The 27,782-nt window shown below is 33.6% G+C and overlaps 1 long non-coding RNA gene across 1 annotated transcript in view; it reads left to right on the forward strand.

Annotated features, from left to right (window-relative positions):
• Nucleotides 1-6,949, forward strand: part of LOC148939739 (uncharacterized) — a 93,979-nt gene extending 87,030 nt beyond the window's left edge. Inside the window, exon 4 of the long non-coding RNA XR_016143540.1 lies at nucleotides 6,103-6,949. This is a non-coding gene — a long non-coding RNA (uncharacterized LOC148939739). The remainder of the gene's footprint in view (nucleotides 1-6,102) is intronic.
• Nucleotides 6,950-27,782: the final 20,833 nt, after the last annotated feature.

Consider the following 27,782-nt stretch of genomic DNA (forward strand, 5'->3'; position numbering starts at 1 on the left):
TTTCGTAATTTCCGCGCCAATGTTTTCTTCGTATGCTCTTAAAGCAACAGGTTCTAACCGACTACCTTTCAGCATAGCAGTTGAGCGGTAACCACAACCTCCACTTCTAATATCTTTCACAATCGGTGCAGTTTTAGTTGATTGTTTGCTTGTAGCTATTCTGTGAAAGTACGTGCTTGTTATTCGATTAGTTCTTTGATATATTCAGTATTCATTGGAAAATTTGCCCTTGGTTTTCTCAGAAAGATCTTTCAAAGTAGATTCACTACACTTAAGTATAAACTCATCAAATGTAGCCATAGCTATTTCTAGCTTCTCTGCTTTTATATCAGATCTAGTACAGCTTAGTTAATAGTCAGAGTTACTCAGAGGGAGGTGTTGATTGTATTTTCTTTTAGCCTGGAATCTACCTCCACTATTACTATAGTACCGTATCAGATTTCGCTTGGATTTAGCTCGGTGGTTTGCGGTTTTACTACAGAATTTCTTCATTATGTTTGTTGGACTGTGATTAAATGTTTTTCTCCATGTATAAGCATGCTACTTTGGACCGAGTGTGTGGGAAAAGCTTGCACCACCAATTCGGGCATGATATGACCCTCGCTTTGACCTACTAATTTGCTTGCCTCCGCAAAACTTGGCAGCTACTGACATGTAATTTTCGGCAAGGTTCGTTGTTACATCGGTAAGGAGGAAATTTTTGCTTTCTTTCACATGTTCTCAACCCCATCTCTCACATCCTGGAGAACCTGTGCTGGCAAGTTGTACCAACGATCCTCTATAAAGCCATTGGGTAGTTGACTTTTTCGGGGGCAAGTATCATTGCACTTTACATGATTTCCAAAGACATGATCGGGGCCTTTCTGGAGCAAACTTTTTAAATTATCAGCTGTACACTCCTCTTCTGCATTTCTGTTATTGCCCCACGAAGGTATTTTGTAAGTCTTTGTATAATCTCTCTTTTTAGAAATTTTGCATTTTCACCTTTCTTCATTTTCACTAGATTATATAGATGCGAAGTGTAGTTTTTCGTAACATGATTTTCACCATCTTATTTTTCAATTAGAGGACCGTATGAGATGTTCTGTTTAAACTTTTATAAAATACGCGAGTCTCAATCTCCAATAAAACGATGGTACTGCAGTCCATGCATTTCATCGCTCACTCTAAAACCTTCAATGAGAATATCCGTTTCCATACTCTTTGACGGGCCATCATAATTCATAAAACACAAATGTTGTAGAGGAGTTTTTACCTCTTTTTTCGCCCGAAAACAAACATAGCAATATTTATTTTTTATGCCCATGCAGAGCAATTTTTTTGTTTAAGCATCAATGATTACAGCCACACAACCCTTAGGTGTATAATTAGGTCCCTTATTCTGTTTGTTCCACCCACCATCACAAACCACTTTGGTCCAGTATGTATCATCGACATATCGATCTTTGTGAATTGCACGCTGTAGGGATTCTTTTCCATTCTCCAGTAAAACATCTGTCAAAGTATCCATCCATACTTTCCCTACAGAAAGTTGAGTTTTCAAAAATAAATTTTGTGACATGCCTTGCACACCTAGTACACCTAAAATCTCACAAAGTGTTGCGTAGCCTCCTCCTGAGCCCGTGACACCCCAAGTAGCCTTCAATTTGAGGTCTCCACGCACATTTGTGTAACGTTCAATCGATTCTTTCGGATTTTCTTCGGAAAAGATGTTAAATAATCTTTGATCTTTATCACGGGTGGGTCAGGTTCGTTTTTCACTAGTTTTTTCCACTTACAGGCAGTACATTCTGTCACTAGTGTGATTTTTAAGCCAAAATTATATACACGAACGATGCGGATATCGGGGCTTTTTTCTCTACATTGAAATTTGTGCAGTAAAAATTCTGCGAGCTCTTGAACGAAAAATGGAAGGTTCACTATGCAGCTGAGATTCGGAATGTTCCCTAAATCAACACCCTCGGGAATTTTTTTCTGTTTCTCAATGAGAGCTGGTCCTGCATCTGATACTGAATCCCTCATATCATCTGTAGACTCATTAGCAATAGAAGTTTCCATTGGAAGGAAGGACCTGAAATACGAAAAGTAAGTTAGTAATCGAAGCAGGCAGTGAGAGAACAAGCAATTTTAAAAGAAATTAATTATGTTATGTTTTTTCGAAAACCATATATAAAGGAATACCACTTTACCTAAACTTTTTGGCGCGTAAAATTTATTTAGAATAGTGTAATTATCAATAATCATTTATGCGTAAAAGAGGGAAAGGGGGCTGAAAAATTAACTAAGTTTTTGAGTTAATCTAGTTGGCTCCTGTTGTTTCAAATCAGGGTTGTCAATTGCGTTCTTGCCAAATTTTATTTGATTATATCAGGGATAACACCATAAGTCATTTGTTACTTTTCTGACTGGGATCAGGCACTCTGAAGATGAATTCCGATTAAAAAATTAAAAAAAAAGTCTCTTACATAACACAGTAGTAAAGTAGAGCACATTTGCAACCACTTCCAAAACAAAACCTATCAGAGGCAAAAATAAGAAAAATAACTAGAAGATATCCATTTTCCTCTTGAAAAGAAATGAAAGTATTCATTTTCTTTATCTAGGCCAGCTGAATTTTAAGTGTACTTCACTCTTGTCCAGAGGCAGACTGAACCACTGCTCCTCCTGTCACCTGGTAGGTGAGTCCTCAATAAAAATTGCACTTGAACCTTCTGATAAAAACCAAAAGATTGAGGAAAAAGTTGAAAAACAAATAATATTAAACTTAACGAGTATTATATATATGGTATAAGCATAAAAATTGACTTTTTTAGGATCCATTGTTATAAAAATTCTGTTTTTAAGAGATTGGATTACTATTGGGCGGAGTCGCTCTGTTTTTCAGATCCATTATACCTCCCCCCCACGCCACCGGTAATGTTTTTCCTCTTCGAACGTTTCAATTATTATTATTTTAATGAGAATGATTGTGTCGTTTTTTAATTTATATACATTGCTACCTATACATTACACGTTGCATACCACCCATATAAGCCTAATTTAACCTTGGATCAGGTTTTGGTTAGTTCCTTCCATTACAGGCTGCTCATCGCAAAATGAGTACTCCTTACTCCTATCTTATCCCCTAAGATTTTTTTTTAAAATTTAATTAATAGGTACCCTCATTAGCTTAATCCAATACATTGGTGGTTATAGGTCGAGACAGGGAGGGGCCCGCGCTTGCATTTTATATTTGTATACTCCTGTGGCATACCTTGCCCCCCCTCCCAGATTATGAAGTCTAAGGCCGCTAATAATCAAATACTATACAAAATTCTTAATCTAACCAAAAAAGAATCCTCCCTTTCCAGTTGAAAAATGCTTCCATGGATAATTTCACCATAAAGAATTTTTCTCACGGATATTCCCCCCTCCAATGGAAAAATATTCTAGACAGTTCCTACCCAGGTGAAAATTTCTCCGGAAAATGTCTCCAGAACACCTCAACATGTAAAATAGAGTTCGCAAGGAAAAAGTAAGACAAATTACACTCTATTTAATACTTATCTATTATATAAAACACACTTAAGAAGTAAAGTTTGGGGAATAATAATAGAAATACAACAAAATTATTGTGAAAATGTAATAGTTTAGAAACAAATTTGGGCTATAAATTTGAACATTAGGGTAGGGGGGGGGGGTAAAGCATAGCATATATTAAATGCATAACCTAAACAAACCTATTTTAACCTTACCAAACCTATTTAACCTAATGAAAAAAACATGATGAAAATAGAATGCTTTATTAGCAAAATAGTGAAAACTACAACTTGGAAATATGCTCCAAGAGCATATTTAATTTATGCAATAAATTACGTATTTAATACAACGTTGTTTATACAATAAATTAAAATTTAAGAAGGAATAAAGGAGAAATAAATTAAAATTTTAATTTGTTTAATAAATATATATAAAACTAACGACTGAGAATAATAAGCTGAAAAGCTTGGAATATACTAAATAAAAAAAGAGCTACAACTTGAAATCAATTTTGACTTCGTCGCTTTTATACAAGCCCTACAAGAGTCTAAATTGTGAAAACGTAAAAACAATCGTGGAGGAATAAATAAAAAAAAAATAGAGTTTTCAAAAGGGCCAATTAATTTTAAAAGATTTTTTTTAATTTATGGTACTTTCAATTTTTTCAAATTTTCCTTTTTTTACGCTCCAGACCTTTTTCGAAAAAAGCTACCAAGTTTCACTTTAGATTTTTTTCTATTTCCTGGGAATTAAATCAGAAAAAACAAAACGACCAAATTTTAGATCCTTCTTCAAAATTCCCTTGTGGAAAAATTTGTTTTGCTGACATGCCGGGTCAGAGAGCTAGATCTCTTTTCATAGCATAGGAAAATTAACATTACAATGGATTTAGGGAGTTTAACCTTAAGAAACGTAGAACCTTTTTACAACACGATTCCCTTTTCTTTTCTTCAAGGCCATTGACAAGAATAAGGACAACAAACGACTATCATTTTTCTTATAAGTAAAAGGTTTTAGAAGGTTAAATATTATTTAGAGGTAAATAGTCTTCTTATTAATTTTTATATATATATATATATTTTTTTATTAATTACTACATACATTATTGTTATATTAATTGGTGCTTAAAAGTTAATAGAAACTCAGTAACTAGAGAAGAATCACACATAACCCAAACATCAAGCTAAAACATACCCAAACCAGCTATCATGACTAAATCCATAACCTACTTTCTAAGTTAAGTAGTATGTCTATTCCGTTGGGGCTAAGGGCAAAAGAAAAAAGCAAGAAACAGGTCAATTTCAATGAATTGGAATTTTATCATTTCATCTAGTCACCATTGTGTTCAGTTGACCAGTTCACTCGTAAAATTGGAATCCAATTTTCCCGTCTTAAGATATTTGCCTCTTTAAAAGTGAACTAGAACTTCCTATTTTCAATCAAATGAGCCCTCTCTGAACTTTATACGAGCAATCCTTCTATAAGAACCATATATACTCCAAGAGTATAACTTACAATGCCTTTCGCTGGCTCCTGGAGTCTTTTTTTAACCTCAGAGTTTTAATATATTTTGTTTGAACTATTTTTAACAAAATGGTCACCTCAACTTTTTATCGGATGGATTTATACATCTAATAGACCCAAAGGTTAGGAGGGCGGGAGTTGCCCTCCTATCTTCTACCACTCTGAGAAAATGAAATAGAACTTTTAATTCACATTCAAATGAGCCCTATGAAGTTTTTACGAGCATCTCTTTCATATGAACCGTATACGGCTTCAGGACATAGCTTACAATGCCTGCCCCCTGGCCCTGGGAAGTTTTTGTTATCTTACCTTTGAACTATTTAAAGAAATGGTTATCTCAAAATTTCTATCGGATGGGTTTGGGTAAGAAAAGACGTAAGGAGAGGGTCCGATCTCTTTTGACTCCTAAAAAGTGACCGAGAACTTTCAATTTCCAATTATTAGAGCCCGCTCCAAAGTTTATACGAGCTTCCCTTCCATAAGAACTATACATGTCCCCAGAGCATTACTTACGACGCCTGCCTCCGACCCCCTGGGGGTTGTGTTGACCCCAGATTCTTATACGTAGAAACAGGCCTTAATGTTTTGTTGTTGTTTTGTTTTTACTTCAATATGGCATTTCACTTTTACATCTTGTTTCTCATTTGTCTAATACATTGAGGATTGGAGTTTCATTGAGGTTTTAAAACAGTTCGGCTTTCAAGGAAGCGTTATTATGGGAACATTAAAAAATCGCAGCAAAATAAAAAGTAACTTAAGTCAAGCTTTATTTTTTAATTTTAATGAACTCTAACAAGGAAAACTACATAATGGGAGGTTCTTTTTAAAAGAAATAGCTTCTTTTTTTAAAACTAAATACGACCTATGCATGTGAAAATTCTTTCTTTTCTGTCCTTCCTTTTTAATCTTTGGTATTGTTAATCCAATTTAGTCCAATGATTTGCCAAATGATTTTGCCTGGTAGAGCTGTCACTTAGCTTGTGTCCTTTTAGTAGATTAAAATTATTATATATTACTTGTAGTGTCGAATATATGTAGTATATAACTTTTTCGTTGTAGATTTCCATTCAGCCAACGGGTGGTAATAACGCTTTTCTACCAGCTGCCTATACCTGTTTCAACTTACTTGATGTTACCTGTTTCAACTTACTTGATGTAGCTTAGGCAAAAGCTTTTGCAATCTATTCAGTGTCTCGAATGTTTTGTTCTTGTTGAGTTTGTGGCTTATCTTTGTAAATTGTGTTATTTTTGTTCGACGTTCTTAAGTGAAGAACATTCAACCCACAGAAGTTGATAAAAATTCAAGTGCCGCAATTTCAAAATTAACTTTTTCTACCAGAAGTCTCTAAAGCTGCTTAAAAACTTACATACAAAGTTGCTAGTGTTTGAATTTTGTGCCGAAATGCATAAAAGAAAACTATATCTGTATCCTTAATGTTTAACTGGTACAGTCTTAGTTTAGTAGCTAGTGTCCAAAACTTTTGGAAGTTCTTTTGTGAAATCCCCACTCCTGCCAAAGAATCCTCTTATCCTAACCCCCTCCCATCTTTATATTAGGATTGGACGCATGTGCAAATTTATTTTGCATAAAGAAAGTTTTAAAATTGCTTCGTTAGCTTGGCATTATTTATTTTAATTTTCCTCGATCAGACGGATATGCAAATGTAGTAAGTTTTAAAAGTGCTTGGCTAACTATATTTTGCATTATTTACTTTAATTTCTCCTCGCTATCATAAAACAGACTATACAAGGCCTTTGATGATTATCGTTTTTTTTGGTCCTATAATTTTTCCTTTCAGAGTAATTTCCTTCCTTTAAATTTCATATGGGTAGCTTTTTTTGTTTTTTACATAATTATCTTAGCCATGATAGTTATGATAATTAATTATCAAGTATCTTAGTCATGTGATTAAAAATTCCTGACATATATTGTAAAAACTGGACTGAGGTTAAAGTCCACTGATGGTACTAAAAAAAAAAAAAAAAAAAAAAAAAAAAAAAAAAAAAAGTTAGTGAGATTTCTATCGAAAATTTAGCAAAATTTTAGTAAGAAGCACAGGATGGTTTCAGAAGGGAAAACAACCACTTGCTATAATTTTGTAGTAAACAATATTTTTAGTTTCATTGCTTTCCATCTGTGACAAATTTAATAAGTTTTTCAAGTTAATCCTTGCTTCTAGAAAGACAAACAATCTCTTTTTTGTAATCTAATGGGCTAAAGAATATTCTGTGTGGAATTTCAAGCCAATAAAAAGAGCGAAATTCACAAGATTTTATTATGTTCTTTCACTGTCGTAATATTTCACAAATTACTTTAGAAACCATTGAAATTGCATTTTAGTTAAAAAAAAGAATTTAAACTATAGCCTTATCCAAGTTAGCACTAATAATTGCGGTATTTAATTCCAAAACACACTAAGTGCATATCCCAATGAATTGTTGCTTACACTGCGTCGTATAAAAGAGAGACTCCCAGACAAAGCGTAAAATAATTTGGAAAAAAGTGGTGTCCACCAAATTTAAAGCAGACGATATCGCTATTGCGAGAGATCAGTTGCGTGTTAAAATTAACTTTTCTAAAAATGCCTTGCTTGAGAAAAAACTAGCTCAATCAAGTATTATTTTATTAGAAATACCTTTTTTTGTCGTTAAACGGGACATAATTGCGCTACTGTTTGCAACGAAATTTTTATTCAGATTTCTTAGGCTAAGGGCATACACGTTTGCTAGTCATATTAGTTCCTCAAACGTTAGTGCCGAAGGAAAGTGCCGAAGAGAAAAAAACAACAACAAAAAACAAACTCGGAAAGTCAATGTGAAAAGAACCAAAAAACCAAAAAAAAAACCAAAAACTTAAAAGATGAATAAAATTCAATAAAACCCAAAAATTAAAAGAATGAAGAACAAATACCTAGCAATCATAAAAGTAAGTTATTCGCCAATGTCCGCGATTTGCACAAAATCCAAAAAAATCTGAACTGCCATCGACGGATACTAGCGAACAACTGACAAGAAAAGGAAACAATTCATTCACTCGAAAAAACAAAACGAACCAGCACTTAAATAAGTAGGAGAACTATGTCATTTGATTTTGGATTTTAATTAATGCATTTCGTGCAGACACCCTTTGAGACCTAAGGGGTTGTTCACGTGTTTGATTAGATGACTGGGAAAGTGGTTCAAGGTTTATGTCAGGGATTACTAAAGTATCGGCTTCTATTTTCAGAAAACCGAAATATGACTCGTTTATTCTTAAATCACCGGAATCTCTGTTTAAAGCTAGATCTAAATGTTTGTATTTATAAAGTTCAACAGCTTCTCTGTAGTGTTGGACAATACCTTTGTCATGCGAAATAAGACTAGCTTGATTAAACAAAATAGTATGGTCTGGTTTTTCAAAAATGTGCTCTGCAAGGGAAGAGTCAAAATTTTCTGTTTTTTTCCGCTTTTTAAGTTTATTATTAATTGAACTAGAGTGCTGAGTTAATCTATCCGTTAGTCGCTGATCAGTTCTTCCGGTATACCAAAGACCACACGAACAAGGAATTCTGTAGACACCGGAGTTTTCACCTATCGGAATAGGGTCTTTACCTTGATAAATTTGGGACCTAATAGTTTTTCTGGGTCTATAATAAGTGTAAATGTAAACTGAATTTTCCCTTTGATTTGTGTTTTCTGTGGAACTATCTGATAATCTTTTAATGTGTTTTTCAATTACAGAATTTATTAAACTAATTGGATAACCATTCCCAAATAAAATATCTCTATGGTGGTTGAGCTCTAAATCCAAGAAACTTGTTGAACAAACTTTCAATGCTCTATCAACTAGAGAAGTGGCAACTCTTTTCACAGCAGGAGAATGATTAGAGGAATAACTTAAGTAACGGTCATTATGTCTGGGTTCTCAATAGACACTAAACTCGAAACCTGAATCATTTCGGTGCACCAGAACATCTAAGAAAGGAAGACGCTTCTCTATCTCTGATTCCTGAGTAAATTTTAGTTTTGGATCCAAGGAGTTGAGCAAGTGAAGAAAAGAACCCAGAGACTCGTCACCATGCTCCCAATAATCTTAAATATCATCTTTAAAACGAACCCAAAATTCAGGTTTATAAAAACTTTATAAAATAGCCCTTTTTTCAAGGTCTTCCATGAAGATATCAACCTGTATTGGGGAAAGGGGGGCACCCACCAAAAGGCCATATTTCTGTCGAGGAAAAATGCCTTGATAATGGAAGTTAACAGAAATTCTGTTACAAAGGGCTATAAGAGATAGAAGTGTCTGATTCGAAAGAGTAGATTTTTCTGATATAGATAGGTTAGAATTAAGTTTTTGCTCCAAAATCAGTTTGGCCTTTTGAAAATCACAATTGGTATACATTGAATCTGCTTCAAAACTGCCAATTCTTGTATTTGGTTTAACCGAAACTTGTTTTTACCTTGGAAACAAAATCAGCGGGATCTTTAATATAGGATTTTTGAGCATGAATTTGTGGGTGAAATATAGCGGATAAGAGTTTTCTTATTTTTGCTGTAGGAGAATTAAAAGAAGAAACAATGGGTCGAAGTAGATGACTGGGCTTATGAACTTTAGGAAGACCATAAAAGCAAGGGGAAATGCATCCGCGTGGGTAAAACCTTTTGTACAACTGATCTGTAATTTCACCTTTTCCTTTTAGATAAGAAAGCTCTTTCCCGGACTTCCTTTTTTTTTAAACTAAAATTTTTTATTATGAGCAGAGTATCACAGAATTGGCTGCTTCAATAAAAAAAACTTCTTCAATAAAAATTTGCCTATTTGAAATTAAAAGTCCCTCCAATTCGTGCCACTTCTAGCATATTGGTACTCAAATGGATCATGGTCCTCATCAGGGCGCCAAAACATTGGCTGATACAAAAGCCATATAAAAAAAGCTAATAAAGCAAAAAAGCTAATGACATAGGGATGCATTTTGGGCCGGTAAAGTGGTAATTCTTCTGATTTTTTTTTTAACTAAAAATTTTTATTATGAGCAGAGTATTACAGAATTGGCTTCTTCAATAAAAAAAAACTTCTTCAATAAAAATTTGCCTATTTGAAATTAAAAGTCCCTTCCAATTTTATATGTATATGTATTTAGATTATACTCTTTAATACACATTTTTTTAAAAGGTAAGGATATCATGTTATGTTGACAAAATATCTCCTGTTTTGGGGGAGACAAGTCTGGGACGGTGATGGATAGGCTAAATTCACCTCTCTTTTTATTAAGCTTTTCCCATTACAAATCAGCTATGGTAAAAAGTAGCAAGCCACCAATTAAAAAACCAAAAACTTATTTCTCAGTTCTTTTATCCCTCCCCAAAAAATTACTTTATGTGATATACCACCTTTTGACTTCTTGCAGCCGAAATTTGGCTTTAAATTGTATACATTTTTGTAATTAGCCATAAATTAGTCTCTTTTGCCGCTTGATGCGGTGCCAGTATTTTTTTTTTTAAATTAGAAGGGATTGTGGAGACAGGAAGAATTCACTGTTATGTACAATACTCTATGGTATGAATTATAAAGGGCCTAAGTATCAATCATTTGTAAAGTCTCTGGTTTGAAATAGTTTTGTTTCTGTTTACTGTAAATAAAATCTTTGTTTTGTCAGTTCTGAATATTCAGTCACCGCTGTACGGTAATTCATAATTTGTATTTGTTATAAAGGTCGTTCATTTCTTTGATTTAATTTATATTTTAATGAAAATAGTAGAAAACAATTTAATAAGTGTTATCCTGTCGGAAAGACCATGTTGTTCAATGGCTTGCGTAAGCTGCTGCCTTGGTGCCCATAAAGCTAGACGGGTTTACACTTAGTCCCTTCAAGTACCAAGGACAATGGAAATAAAATCTGATTGGTTAAGTGCAAACTTACAAAACCTTATTGGCCTTTCAAATATGGGGATAAATCGGGAATTCCAGATTTAATGAAAAAGACCTCTTTTTCTTACCACTTCACTTTCAAAAGATCTTTTTTAATGGAAAGGAACTCATTTCTAATGAAAAAAAAACATTACATGCAGTTACAATGTGTATGGTAATGGCAAGTGCCAAATAAAAAAAGAAAAGAAACTGGGGTGAAAAATTTTAGAAAATAAGCTAGAATTCTAGAATTCTAAAATAAGCAAGAAGTTGTATATGGGAACCAATAGATTGCTAATTTTTTATCTTTACGGAAAAAAACCTTTTTCTTTCTTTACTTGTGTACACTGAATACTGTCCAGCTATCGCTTAGACCAAAATACTGAAAAATCCTCTATAATCTCAAAATACAAGTTAACGAATTAAAAATACGTCCCTAGAGAAGTTGCGTAAAACCTGAATGGTTTGTAGCAATCCTCACTGAAATAGCAAGCAATGATTGCCACAAACCATTCAGTCATGACATAGGACAAAATAGCATTAGTACAAAAAAATGCGACTGAGGCCCAATTTTCTATGGCACACACTTTCTTCAATAGGCCGGCACAATTTCTTCTGTCAGTAGGTAGAGAATTATCGTGGTTTATCCATTGAAAATTGGCAGGATACATGTCTACATTCCATTCATCGCAGTTGTAATCGTTGTAATAACCCTAAACACAAGAACACATAGATTGTAATATACATTCGCTTAATGCACTTTTGCCAATCAGATTATTTCTTGCGCATGTCATAAGGTACAATCCAGGAGTCAAGTGACGATGGGGAACGCTAGGTAAGCTGGGATGCCCTTCATTCAGAGGGGTTACATCCCAAAAGGCGTAATTACTGTACATTTGGACAATGCTGAACAAATTAGATGTCTACAACTTCTGATTGGATGCTGGTTTTTGGAACTGATAGGGGCGGGCGGGGGGGGGGGCCGGTTGCCCTCAAATCACTTTTGACTCCTAAGGACACTAAGCTTCAATAAAATGAGCCATTTGTGTTTCAAGTATAGTTCTTAAAAAAAAGTAGAGAAAAGGTCAAACAGTAGCGTAGCGGGTGGGGTATTGAGCTGAGAGTATCCCCGTCAAATATGGAATCATTTCTGTACGTTTTAAGTTTTAATGTCACTCCTTATTTTGGGTAGAAAAAACTAGTCTATGTTTTTATTTCTGATCGTTTTTCAGATAATCCCAGGAAATCCATCACCTTAGTGGAAAATTTCCCAAATTTTAAAATTGAAAATTCTTTGACTTTTATGGGGTGTTTTTCACCTTTTTCGAATATTCGGCAAATTTTCTCAGGCCCGCTAATGGATAATACTATACTTAAAAATATTATATATTTGGAATCAGCATAATAAGCTAATTTTTGGTACATCTTTTGATATCAAAATTGATTCCAGATCATCAAGAATCTAATTTTTTTCTTTTGCTAACTTTCCATTTTCAGTTAGTAATACTTGATAAATAGATGTTTTTGCCTGACTATTGGAGGCCGAAAGCAATTGTTAACTAAAAAGGTGCCTCCTTGCATATTATCTTGACTGTATCGTAAAAGCGAGGAGAAATAAAATCATTTCTAGATGAAAAAATACAAACTTGTAAAGAATTTCAAGAGTATTTTCAAATAGTTGTCTGCAGGAAAAAACTCCGAAAAATAATAACGTTTGCAAAAAATTAGTAGAAAATAAGTAGTTAAGTAAATTTAGTGCTAGAGAAGTTGTTTTAATACTGATTTGGTGAAAAATTACATTTTTTTTTCGGATCGGATAAAACATTGATTTATCATTGATTTATCAGGCATGCCTTTCCAAAAACTAACCTGACAAGTATGTGTCCAATAAGAGAGTCATTCATACTCCTGCCATTTACCCGTGCCCCAGCCATTTAAACATTTGCCTCTCAATTACTTGGACTATCTGTCTTGGTTTGTCTCTGTCTACAATTACGCATTTGTCGGCGTACTGGACAGTTTTGTCGACACATTCTTTAAAGTCCTCCTCCAATCTTAAAACTGTAGCTGCACCCCTGTGTTCACTATGCCTAGCAGGGATTCGTTAGCAAGATACCATATAATATGAATGTAAAGTAGTTTTCACATTAATGTCTAAATTATTAAAATTCAAAGTCCAGCTATTGAAATTTGGGTTTTAAATGATCAATTTCATAAAACATCTTACATTTCTTTCAATCAAATTTTCGCGTATTTGTGTTTATATAACTAAACCGGCTTCTTTGATTTATTTTTTTTTCTTATGTCACTTCCGCAAATATCTGCCATTTCGGTTGTGTGCCCAGAAGCTGCTGATCAGAAAAGGTAAAGAAAGTCAAACAATTCTTGTAAATGGCCTAATTTTTTGATAACATTAGTGAATTATTTTGGCTGTTCTTTGTTTGAAAGTGAACCAAGGAACATGTGATTATAAACAAAATGAGAAAGTTGGGGTTTTATGTTCTAGGTAACGTTTTTTTTTTTCGGAGGGAAAATTTATCAGCATATTATGTTGTTATCGTATCGATACGCTACTGATACATCGGAATCGCTATTGGACCCCAAAATCCATATCGGTCGGGCCCGACCCAACGTCACCTCCAAATTTGCATCTTTTTTTAACTAAAAAACCAACATTATAACAAAAGTGATTAGTTGTTTTTTTCAATCATTAATGGTGCAGGGACGCATATATACTATGCACACATTATATATACTACGGAATTAGAGTGTTGACACTCAGAGGGGTAATCATTAAAAACAAAATCAATTTCTGCAGTCAAATCCTTAGTCGAAGCATAACTGGTGTGCTTAGAGGAAAACAGTAAAAATCGAACATCTAAATGTTTAGTAAATTATGTGTTCTACCCAATTAAACACAACCTTAGGTGAAGACAAGTGGCTCAGTATGCCCTGCTAAAGCTTCTTATTTCTAAAGTACTCACTCATCTCTTTAAAAAAAAAAATGAGGTATATGAAACAAAACATTTTGTATAGTCGGTCCTAATATGTTGGAATTTTTTCTAATATTATTCTTGTTCCATATTTTCGGTAGACTGCAAGTATTTTTTTCGAAAATTTGCGTTTGTTTCTACTATTTTCTAACTGCCTCACCGACAAGAAGCAAATCGATTTTAGGCTAAACAAAGGACATTATCGTTTTAATTACGCTGTGTTTTTGGTAGTTTGGATTAATTTCATCAGATAGATTTTATTATCCCTCTCAGAAAATCAAAAAAGGATTTGAACTTTTGACAAAAACAACTTTCATTTAGTTAGTTATTTAAAATAATTTTGAAAAATAAAAAATATGTTGCAAGAAACATTAAGAGCGGGATGAAAATCAAAAACTACGCAAATTTAGTCGTTTGGCGAATCAAACTTAAAGCAAAAATTAACTAGCCTACCTTGAATGAATAAATGGAACTTGAATAAATAGAAAAAGTAAGTCAAACTGAAGAAAATTAGATATCCCCATGACTGAATAAATGAAACTTGTCACGCATAGAAATTAAAAGGGATACTAAAGTAAATTTTAAAACAAGCAGAAATTATACAAAACGTGGCAAACAGCCTCATAAACCTTTTCGAATAGTTTGCGGTAACAAAGTGTAAGTATGAGGTGACTCGGCGAAATAGTAACTAAAACTCTAAAGAACGGAATTATAATATCAATAAATATACCAGAAGATTCGGCTTAATATGCTGATTAAGAATATATACGACTTATTAGCTTAATATCACCCATAAGAGGCAACGAACCTGAGAAAATTGGTCAGATTTTCGACAGAGGAGAACATCCTCTAAAAGTAAAAGAATCTTAACGTAAATCCCACCATAAAATTCAGCGTATCAGATAACCTTAGTATAGGGATTTCAGGCCCCTAACAGCGAAAATGTGGAATTTTGTATTTTTGGTCAGAAGAAAGATCATGTATTCGTGTTTATTTATTGTTTGTTTGTTTTTTTTATGAGGGGAGATTGTGCCATACCAATTGTCCTAAACAGCGGGAGAGGGCTCATTCGAACGATAGTTAAAAGTTCTAGTGCCCTGTGTAAGTGACCAAAAACATTAGAGAGCAGCTAGGTCCCCTCCCACAACCTTTCCTCCTAAAAATCTTCCTATTAAAATTTGGAGATTGTAACTTTCATCAGAAGAGTTAACGTTCACATACTGTGTCTTTGGATCAAACATTACCCCCTCTCCCCCCTCCAGACCCGAAAAAAATAAATTTTGATTTATACACTCACATATATATGAAGCTACCAATTGACGCGACGTAGTCTCCTTGACCATAATATTTGACTCAATTTTTGCTATTATAAACTCTGAAAACTTTCGACAAATCAGCGATTTTAATAAAAATTTCCTCTGGGACACTCAAATGGCGTTTAATGTATTTTTTAGAACTCAGTCCATTAAGATGACCGATATAAAAAAGGAAATAGAACACAACCGTGTGTAACTCCTGATTTAATACGAAATAAGCTACTACCCTCATTTTCAACCTTAACCACAACAATTTTGTTCTCGTGCATAGCCTTATCACTTCGATGCATTTTTCGGGTACCCCATACACGATACAGAACCGTTGATAACACTTTTAACTGAGTTAAATACTTATTTATAATAAATAAAACTTAGTAATGAAGGGATTGCTGACTCACGTACTGCTTAATTATTTTTCGATAAGTCAAAGTTTGATCGAGACGTCCCCTCCCAACCTATAACCAATTTATTCTTCTCTTAGTACTTTATCTGGAAATAATCTCGAAGTAAATAAAAATATCCTCAAGCATGGTAGATTGCTTCCTGCAGAAAATATAGTAATTATACAATTACCAAATCATTTGGATGTCTTATACTTTTAATTTGAAAAAAAGTTCCAATAACAAGTTTTCCAAAGAAAACTAAAAAGCAATAGTCAATTTAAGCTAAGACAATTAAAGAAAATTCAAGCAATAATTGAAACTCAAAACGACCAAAAAATACAATTCAAGAATAGAATTAAACCTACAACAACCCGAATTTAAATAAATAAACGCAGTAAACTTAATAGATATGGGTAATAATATAAATAAAAAAAAATAAAAATTTTAACGAGTAAAGTTTATTAAGTCATTAAATAAAAAAAAAGGTTTTTTAACAGAAAGTAAGGAATTACATTAAAAATAAAAACGAACTAAAATTACTACGTACATGAAAGGGGCCTTTTTCCTCCTAAACGCCTCGCTCTTTACGCTAAAGGTTGACTCTTTGTCACAACTCTAATTTTAAAACAATAAAAACAATAATTACTCCCCAATAAATTCCTATTAAAAATTCAAATGTTTATCAAAAACAATTTAAAATGTTTAGCCAAAACATGTTTAGCCAAAAAAGTTTAGCCAAAACAACTTGTTGATGATTTCATGACACAGTACTCTTTCTTGTTCATAAGCTAGCTTATGAACAAGTGCTTTCATATTAGAAATAATTTATGTTCCTTTTAACTTTTAATGTCGCTCCTTACTTTCAGTTGAAAAAACTTATTCCAGAACGTTTTTCTGCTAACGCAGGTTCGAATTTAGCTTACCGTTCATGAAAATTTTAAACAAAATTTGCATATGAAGTTTGCCAGATTTATTACGTATATGAGTGCTTGCCCCATCCTCAATACCTTACTCTTTACACTAAGGCTGTTTGCTCTTTAAAAAAAAGGTTGCAATTCTAATTAAGCGGCCCCAGTATTTCAGTAGACGCTTAAAAAATTGAGACAAACGGTCAAACTTCAGCGTAAGAGAAAGGTATTGAGGAGGGGACAACCCTTTATATATCAAATAATTTCTGTTCGATTTCAAATAATGCCGGTAAGTCTGGCTCACAATCTTTAAAATTTACCCCACCTCCCACCTCCAACTAAAGACTTTAACTTTACTCACCACTACCTTGCACCCCCCCCCCTGTAAACGTACTACCATCCACGCAAAAAGGATCTTTAGACTGGCCAATAATATCAAAATGTACCAAATTTTAAGATCAAACCAGGATAAGTCTAACAAATATTTGATATTATCACGTCAATTGTGTGGTTTTGATTAAGGGTAATTAAATGTAAAGGGTTGTTTTGAATTAAGTCAAAAATAAGGCATATATTCTCAGGCCTAAGGCTTCTAATGGACAAAACTCAACCTTAGCCATCTTACATCTTTGGATCCAATATAAAAGCTTGGTTCTTCTGATGTATCTTTTGATATTTAAAACCCATTTTTTAAATTGTTTTTTAAAAATGAGCTGAGTTGCTCCTTAATTACAATTTACTAAAGAAAACCGTGTGATGTGTATTTTATTTAGATTATGTGTCTAGAAGCGTGCGCTTTTGTTCTTTTGATCATTATGACAAATGTAGAATAAATGACTCCAATAATCAATAACACAAGGCACATATAAAACAACTGTTTGATATATCATAACATTAACAAAGGCAGTTTTCAATATTGTAAATATAAAAGAACATATTAAATATAAATCATCTTTAGTAAGGTGCAAATGACATAATTAGATATTTATGGTTAGAGGAGGGGGTAGCCTCCAAACTCCTGTTTGTAACGATTTTTGCTTTGTTTTAAGTTCGACTTGAATGTTAAATAAATTTTTTCTATTAAATATTGAAGATACACCTTTCTGATAAAAGATACTCATACAGTATCTTCTGATTGAGGTCAACATTAAAATCTTCTGATTTAGTTCAACATCCACTTAATATTCAATGATATATAGAAATTACTTATGAAAGTTGCAAATAGTCTCAGTCTTAGTAAAGTAAAAACCATTAAATGGTTTAAGTCATAGTCAAAAGTAATCTTGTTCTTTAGTATTTGCAGTCAAAATTAGCAAGAGTTACAAATAGTAAAAGTTGCAAGTAGTCCCACTAGCAGATACAAATAGATACAAATGGATACAAAAATACCTGGCCACAGTCATAAGTACTTGCACTTGAAATTAGTCCCAAGTCGTTATAGTTGCAGCTGAAGATCGGCGTTGTCACAAGTAGACGCAGTTGCAGTCAAAGAAGTAGCAATAGCGGTCCTGACAATAGTTAGCTATTACCCTTTGCCACTCCAGAGATATTGCAGGTAAACCCATGTGACAACGTTGATACACATAGTGGACACGGTGCTGGTGTAAAATAGAGGTGGTCGAAGTTTTAAGAAGTAAAACTGCAAGTTGTTTCAAGTAGTCATAGTCACAATCATAAGTATTCGAAATCACAACTACAGTAGTAGTAGCAGTAGTGGTCCTGAAAGTACAACGTGAATTCCTGTAATCCTTCCTAAAATATTGCATATATGCCCTTTTAGTAACCTTGATATACGAAGTGTCTAATGATTCAGTATACATCGCAGAGGATCTAATTGCTATGCGTCCTAGATTTCAAGAAGGCACAGTAATTAGATCTTTTGACTAGTTTAAATAAAATGAAAACTAAAAATTTGATAATTGTAGAGGAGAAGGATCACCTAAACAGGACAAGAGGGGGGCTGGTTGACCTCCAATCTTTCTTCAAAATCCCCTCAACATTCCTTGAAAGTTTCAACGTCTATTGCCCTCAGTCATTCCTTAGACGTTACTGATGTTGCCTTTTCACAACCAAAAAGCACAGTTTGTTTTAATTGTGTTCAACATCCCTCTCAACATTTCCTTGAAGTTTCGCCTCAATAGCTTTTTTATATTCAGGATCTAATATGCCTTCTTTCCTTAATACCTTGTATGTGAAAAATGGGTAACTTGCATCACAAACACCCCTTGTCCTGCTGGCTTTGGGAGTTTTCCTCAATCCATGAGTTATAACTATTTAACTTTTCCATTATTTTGAGCAAGACGGATATCTCAAAATTCTTATCGGGTATAACTTAGGAAAAGGGCGTTTTCAGGGGCTGGGAGAGATCTTAAGAGTCCATGAGACCTCCCGTTGAAGAAGGTTTTATGCAATTGTGTGTTCATCTTGGTTTGGACATGATTTTCCACACTTATGTTTAGAATGATTAAATTTGGAATGACTTTTGTGATTATCACAATAAATGAACAATAAAATAAGAAAATAAAATTTTTTTCTTATTTCATAATAAAACGCATGAAACACTAAACGAAAATTCTTAAAAATAAAAATAAAAACGACATAAAAATTTAAACGAACAAAATTATTGCGTATGTGAGGGGGGCTTCCCCCTCCTCAATACCCCGCTCTTGACGTTGTAGTTTTGACTTTAACTTATTAAAATAACGGTCAGTCTAGAAGGGATTGTAAAAAAGCTCCATCTCCTACATTTTGTCCTAAATAAATCCACGCTGATTCGTTTTAATCTGGGGGGGGGGAGGAAATTCTTCTCTCCTAAATATCAGTGATGCATAAAAATTGAATTTTCCGAAATGAAAATTTATACTTTGTTTAAGTTACCACTGCAATTTCTTTTATTATAATCTTTATCACCCTAAGCCAGTTACAGAAATAGGAGGGTCAAGGGGATCGTTTTCCCAGGCAAAGTCTCTAACAATCACGTAAAAGAAGTTTTTATTTGTTATACTATGATGTTACTTATTAAAAGAGGAGGTCCACAAACATCCAAGCATTATGGTAGGGGCGGGGGGGGGAGTTAAACTGGTAAGGATTTGCAACATATACTAGAATAAACAGGCCAGGAAACCAATTGTGATAATTTAATGCAGCAACAGTTGAAGTATTATGCTGTATGTAGTCAAGACGGCACAAAAATTGAGCGACAGATATAACAATACATCAACTATATTGTACTCAAATATTTGAAAAATGCCTTCTAACAATATTTACCAATGTTTGTAGAATAATATTTACCTTTTTTATACCTTTACGCAATTTTAATTTCTTCCTGAATTTTAGTTGAATAAGTTGTGACCGAAGAGAAAAACAAAGATAATTCCAGATCGATTTATTAACTAGGTATTTCAAAGGAAATACTATCATCACCTGAATAAAAAGATGCAAAAGATATACTACAGAGGGAATCTCCCCCCTATATTCTCCCTTTAGATTTTGAAAAATACCTTTTCAGGGGGTACATTCCTAAGTCTTTTTTATGATTCCATTTCATAACAAACGAAAAAAAGACAAACTTTTGACCCCCCCCCCGCCACTGAGATACTTAAAATTACACTTTGCCTTAGATAATTTCAGAGACCACACTGCCTTTCCATGACGATAAAATAAAAGTCCAAAATAGGGACAAAATCCTTTTTAAGAGTGTATAATAAAATACCCCCTAAATGTTCGTGAATGAATCAGGCCGCTGACTTTGCCCAAGAAAACTGTCCCCTTTACCCACGCCACTGCCACTGGCTGTTAGTGAGTAAATAGGCTAATGGAAGAAAATGCCACGGAAACTGCAAAATGTGTCAGTTTATATTTCTAAAAATGCCATATACAGGTATTGATGATGACATGAATAGGAGAGGAGACTGATCGCCCCCCCCAATATTTTGCCTATTATATATTGAAAAAAACTTTTGGGCGGGAAACGGGTTAAAAAAAGATTTTCTCATAATTGAAGATGCTGTGAATATAAGAGCCTGTTACCCAAAGACGGGTTTTTCTTACCAAGGCACTTCGTGTGGAAGGAGTTATCGTAGAAACCTCAAAAGGAGCTAATTCAATTATAAATCGAAATTTCTAGTTCCCATTTTAAGAATCAAAAGGGATTAAAGGGCAACAAGCCCCCACCCCCCTCTGTCCCTCATTTTCCCAGACACATTCAATACAAATTTAAATATTGCCTTTTTATTCGAAACAGTTGTAAGGCCCAGTAATTCAGTTTGTAAATGAAATGCCCCAATGAACCAAAACCATAAACAATTGGTTTCTCATAAAAATGGAAACATGCATTGAAAACGAGGAAATTTTGTTTTTTTGTAAACTCTGCTAAAACTGTTAATACGGAGTTTTAGAAAATACCCAAGGGGGTATTTTCGGGGGGGGACGCAAAGAACCGAAGTAGCCAAAGCCATAATAGAGTTGGAATCCTTTGTCCGAAGCGCAGGGGTTCGGTCCAGGTGTCACCGGTGATTTGGTTGTCGGACGGGGTCAGTGGTGTATCTCTGTAAACTCAGCCAGAGTCGACCAGGCTGTAAATAGGTACCTGGAGAAATCTGGGGAAAGTAAGCAGGAAGGGACCGCAACAGAAAGGGATGGCTCCCCCCCCCCCCCAATTACACTGAGTGGCTGAAGGACTTTGAACCGTAGATCAGCACCAACAATATGTACTGTAAACGTTCAATACTGCATTAGTTACTTACTTACATAGCCATAGTTTGTTTTAAACAACAAGTAGAACGGCAGAGAAATTTTTTGATAAGACAGTGGAATGCAACCTTAAATGAATATTAAATGGCAGCGTTGTCTTTGTCAATATTTAAATATCCGCTTTAAAAAAAAAACAATTACGTGATTCGAATTGATCTAGAAATTGGACATTACGTATTCCATTGACAACATTTAAATAGTTGTAAACAAATTGAAGACATTAAATATAGCACTTCCAATCACTTTGTTGTGGAAGAAGAATTTCCGCCTAAAAATAATCAAGTAGCCCATACTAATATTTATTTCTAATAAAAATATTTCTGGGAATCATGAGGAATCACATAACAGTTTTGAAGCCCCCATCCCCTTCTCGATCATTGGAAACCGTCTATATGTATTGCCGTTCAAAGAAACCATCTGAAGCATCTACCCCCCCCCCCCAAGTACAAAACTACCCAACATCCCTCATTCACGATAGCTGATGCTCCTTCATGATATAATTTTATGAAATAGAAACATGAATCAGTTTACAAAAAAAAAGAAGTTTCAAACAAATTTCAGTAACATTTTTCTGAAATAAGAAGGGAAAGTTATTGATTTAGGACAGGTAAATGAAGCTTTTGGGAAAAAAAATTGAGCTAAAAATATCCCCTTGGTAGCTATTTTTAAGTGTCTATATTTAATCCTTCTGTAGCCTATTCAAACGCTTAAGAAATTGCATAAGGACAAGTCTACATTTTAGGACATAATAAAGTTTTCCGAAATTTCGGTTTAATTCTGATTTTTTTTACTCTAGGTTTGGGGCGTAATAGATAATGAACATATAATAATACATAATAATTAAACTTGTTATAGATTAAACGTAAAGATCCCTTTACCGGGAATCCTTTCCGTTCCAAATTATGCTGAGTCTCGTTTCAGTTTACAGGTCAAATTAGTTACTGTTTCTATTTGGAGTTTTTTATCTATATGTGTTAAAAAAAAATATTCCTGAGAGAATATGTCTTAAAATATTTCCCCACACACCCATCCTCAGTTTTGTTGATTCCTCAGCTGCACCATTTTTCTCCGTCACCCAAAAATCATTTAGGGTCAAATTTCCCAAATTGTTTAAAATTTTCTATAATCCGTGTTACTAACGCTGAACGTCAAAATTTTCACAAACATTTTCAAGAGAAATTATCTACGGTTTGTTGAGTATATATGTCAGGCTGATCTTATTTCATATTTTCCGATCTATGAAAAGTGTGTTTCACTCTGAGTTTCTACTAAAACAGCGGCATATACGTTGAAACTTCTAGGGTGCACTCTCTGAATGAAGGATGACATATTTCTTCAGAGTTTCCTTCTCATCCAACCGTCTAGGGATAAACGGAAAGCAGGACATCCTCGGTTGGAATTAGAGGATGTCGAAAAGAAAGACTTAAGGGAAATAGGAATTTCTTGGACAGTTATAAAGAGGGAAGCTTTAAATTGACTGGGATGAAGGAGCATGCGTAGCTGTGTTGGCGTCTGTCACATTTGTTTTGATGTAAGATGTTAGCAGTCGCTCTATTAAATGAATCTAATGTGTCGTAATAATATAAACAAATAAAAGTTATTTATTACAACTGTAGTCATAAGAATTACGATCACAACCTCAAACAAATTAAAAACCTTTATGTGAGATCAATCTTTTGGAGAAAAAAAAAAGTGATGGCGTTTTGCTAAGAATGACCTTTATCCTCAAAGTACTGTAGGCCCTTGTTTATCTGAAAATGACGAGATCCTTTTGCTGAGTCTCAGGCAGTAAGTGCTCCCCAGTCCTATTAATTGTATTTCAATTGCTTTATTCTATTATTATCACAACCAAAATGGTAACAAGAAATAAATTCATCTTGCAGTTACAATCAAGCGCTGATTTAGTTATTATTATGCCTCAAAGCTGGACCTTTTCTTGCTGGTGACCCCAAGGACTTTAGGATGGATTCAATCTACTCTTTTTCTAATACTCAGAATATACTTAAAGTACCATGTACAATGGGAAACAGCGTCTTGATGTTAATCTTAATAATACTTTTCAGCATTATCTCACTCCTTTTGTCTCTCTCTCTTAAAACTTTTAAGTATTACTTTTCATTAGAAAATGGCTAAGACAACTCTCTTTAAAATTCTGTCTTTCTTGATTTTTGTTACTTGGCTGAATACCGAAGATCAGCCCGATATTTCCAATTTTCAAAATCTTGAAGCAAAAATTGCTGCTTTCCATAAAAAGCTAAATGATTATTTTATTTCCCAGAAAAAAGGACTTCAGAGATAAAGCAATCAATCAATCCACGAAGAAGACGGATCAATTTTTCAGGAAATTCTCGATTTCATTGCAAAATAATTTGGAAAAATTGTTTGATAGCACACAAAACAATTTATATTTTGATGATAAAAAGTGATGAGATCGTGGAACAGAGTTAAATTTATATGAATAACTTGAATTAACCACTAATAGCCTTTATGTATCCCATGCTTACATTGTGCAAAGCCTTGCGGCAGTAAAGAGCTGCCACAGGCTCAGGGAGTCAAAGAAAAGGATTTTCAGGATTTTTTTTTTTTGCGGAAAAAAGCATATTTGGGAACCTTTCAATATTTCCAAAAAAAATATTTTAAAATTGTAACAGTACGCTATGTTGCATTAATCTTTTCTTACTGATTGACTACTAATGAATACGCAAGCAAATCGCTACATTTTACGATCTTCATTAATGTAACTAAGTTAGCTCACGTCTCCGTCCAAAAAAGTTCCTTTACATTTCTTTAAGCAAAATAAAATTTCTTTCGGCGTTTACATTATTTTCCTGACTGAGAGACAAAGGGCAAACTCACACGAGCCATTATGCTAGTAATTTATATTTTATTTTAATTAGCGGCTTTTGTGATTTCCATCCGTTAGAGAGGGGCATTAAAATTAAATGACGGCATTTAAGTCAAGGATAAAAGACACAAGATATTTTAAGAATTCTCACTATTTTCTCCTGGTCCAACTGTTACTCTACTGTCAATCCTAGCTTTAATTGCATAATGAATGGTAATTATTTTTTTTTTTGGGGGGGGGGGGTCATGGGGCACGTGCATTTTCTGTGAAATTTAAAACAAGGGAACCCGATAATTTTATTCACCATACAATAAGCATACTTCATTTACCAGCACATAATTCTCGCATAAAAAAATTCTTTTTTCTATTCTTAGAATTAGCTATATTAAATTATTCGGGTAATTTAAGTTTTTCCATGAGATTCATATTAATTATTTCTTACAAATTCAGGAAATTCTAACAGATACTAAAGTTTCTCTAAAAAAAAAAATACAACTCCTAGATTAAGGTTGATTCGCGGTTACAAGTGCGAACACTTTTCACTCCAAAATTGGAAGCCTCTCCCTAGCCCTGATAAAAATCCAAAATTAAATATTTAATATTTTATTTCAGATGTTGGTTATTTTTATTCTGTATATAGAGTTTATATGTAATATAATCAATATCCATCAACATTTATCAAATGAATTATAGATATACTTTTTCTAGATCTATTTCAAATAACTTTTATACTAATTTTCCATCTGTGCTTTTGTTAATATTGGGTATCGATGTTCACCTTCTTTTTTTAAGTTTAACTTCTTTCATAATACTGTAAGACTATCCGCAACTAAAAAAGTATTTAGTCTAATTTAATTAAACTGTCGCAGTTGAGGCTAAAATCAAGCAGTTGAAGGCTCTTTTGTAGTTTTGTTAATTACTTCTTAATCTGCAATATTGGTTTTGCTGTGCAAAGTGTTCTGTTCCAACTTTTATCATATAATTAATTATTTCAGGGGGGAAGTGTTCAACAAATCATAATTCGTTTCTTTCGTTTACGCAGCATCCGCCATCTATGCTAATAATCCTGCCAATGTGAGTGAAGCTATTTTTTGCTAATTTTTTTCATTATCCAACATCACCTCTTCAACTTTACTTTTTCCCAGTTTAAGTGACTTGGTCTTCTCAAGATTGGATCAATTATCTTCTTTTAAAACTGGTATCTACGGCCTCTATAAGTCCCAAATGCATTATAATAAGTAAGCTGCTTCCTACAAAAACCAAGTTAGTCCCCATGCAATAGTTAACCTTACGATACTCAGACTTGTAACCGTCATTAGAGATTTGTCTATTTGAAAACATTGCTAGGAACTTCCTCTTTTCCACAAATCATATTCGTAATCGTCAAATTCAGACCCCTCATATTTAAAAAACTCATTTACCACATTAACAGCACCTGGGGTTTTATTATTTTTAATCCATGTTATCGAACCCTAATTCTTTCTCACAAAACAAATATTCCTTCACTTCGAAAGAGTCACAAACTTCTTTTATTCATTTATTCGGCATTTACAGTAAATTTACAAGTGCCTAGCACATTCTCAAAATGTTCTTTAACTCTTTATTTATTACTAATTATAGCCACGGTTTTATTTTCGTTTTATTTCAATTTATTAAAAAATCCTAATCAGTTAATTAGCTTTGACTCTGAAGAATATCTTGTGAGATTATAAAAAAAAAAAAAAGAAAAATAATGAAAAAGCAAACACACCCAGATAGAGAGCACTTAATTATAAAAGAAAATTCGAAAAGAAATACGGTTATATACAAACGAAATATAACAAACAATTTATAAATAACTGAAAGAAAAAAAAACAAAAGAGAAACAACCCTAACAGAGGAGAGCGGAGTTACACAGAATGATATGGACTTAATTAATCTTATGTGACGGGCAGTGTGTGCATGTATTCGTTTAGCAATCAAAACAAGATATGCATTTTCAGTTAATTAAGTAGTTCAGGACCGAGTTACATACCAATACAATATTTTACTACTATGCCATCTTTCTGTATTTTCCAGACCTTCAGAAAAATTTCTTCATGCCTTACTTAGTTTTCATGTGTATTCATACCTCCTTTATTTAGCATAACCCCTACCTCAGTTAACATAGTTTATATATTGATGCATTATCGAATTATCCAAGCATACACTTGGATGCTTTAACTGACAAAGATGAAACCCAAAATGGATAAATATACCAAAATTATGGAAGCTACTTCAGTTTTTCGTCCCAATTTGATTCCGTGTTCTCCTATTGCCTGTCCTTACCACAAAGCTCATCACAAGAATCCATAAAAATGGGGACAGAACCAATCCCTTCCAACAGCACCCGCGGCAATTTTATTTTCGTACATAGCACTAATCACTTTAATATTTTTGTCCTGTATACCATACAAGATTATGACCTTCGCTACGCTGTTCTATCATCTGAATCGAACGCTTGCTCATAATCTAAAAAATTGAAGACTAAAGGTGTTAAATGACTCAGGCACTTCTCAATTACTAACCTAAGAGTCAAAATTTGGTGACACATCCTCTAGCTAAGCTAGATCAGACTAATGCTTCTATAATTTACACCCTCATTCTTATCACCTTTCTTATACAGGGTTTAATTAGGGTTTTCAAATATCGCTAGGTACTTTCAATTTTTCAAAAATCATATTCATAATCTTCAGAACCTTCTTTCGAACCTCATAGCCACCATATTTAAGATACTCATTAACCACAGTATCTGCATCTGAGACCTTGTTATTTTTTAATCTTTCAGTACTGTTGCTGATTCTTCCTCAAAAAATAAATATACTTTGACATCAAAGATTACACAATTGTTTTAATTTTCATCAAGATATATTTCTGTGTCTCTTTTATGTTTTAGCATATTATCAATATTTTCTGCTCTTCTCTCTTTAAATCTGTACTTATCAATCATTTTGTCCCCTTACCTATCTTTAACTGGGACAAGTTCAGATTAACAACTGCCTCTGAATTTATTAGCATATCAGTAAAATATTTTACTGTTATGCCGTATAACTGCATCTTCCACATCCTCGGCAATTTTATCCATGGCCTCCACTTTACACCACCTTAGTTCACACTTTAATGCTTTCTCCATTTTCCTTACATTCCTTTTGTTTTCATATGATCTATCACTCAGATAATTCATGCACAAGCCGCTTCTTCTCTCTATTAAAAATAAAACTTTTTCACGACTGTTCCAAGCTGCGCTCCTAACTTTCTTCCCTAAGAGACTATCAGCAGCTTCCCAAATAGTTTTTCTAAAATTATTCCAGCCATCCACTATATTGTCAAATTCTAAAATCTCAAGTATAGTATTCAACAGTTCCTTGAAACTTTCTCTTAAATTTTCTTCTTGGAATCTACTAACGTCATAAACTTCTGCAAAGTGGTTACCCTTCTGAAATTTGAGCTTTAAATTAACCCTAGACACTATAAGATGGCGATTTTTACTTTTAACATCAATAACAGCACTCATGTATATCCTAGTATCTTGTAATAATCCTGCCGATGCTCAATTTACAGTGTCATAATTAATAAGGTTAGCCATCTTACCCTTACGTGAATACAATTTTAACTTATGGGCAATTTTATAGCAAAA

The sequence above is a fragment of the Artemia sp. Qi Xiang Cuo genome, chromosome 21, assembly GCF_049724085.1.
Source record: "Artemia sp. Qi Xiang Cuo chromosome 21, ASM4972408v1, whole genome shotgun sequence".
In the NCBI taxonomy this organism is placed as follows: domain Eukaryota; kingdom Metazoa; phylum Arthropoda; class Branchiopoda; order Anostraca; family Artemiidae; genus Artemia; species Artemia sp. Qi Xiang Cuo.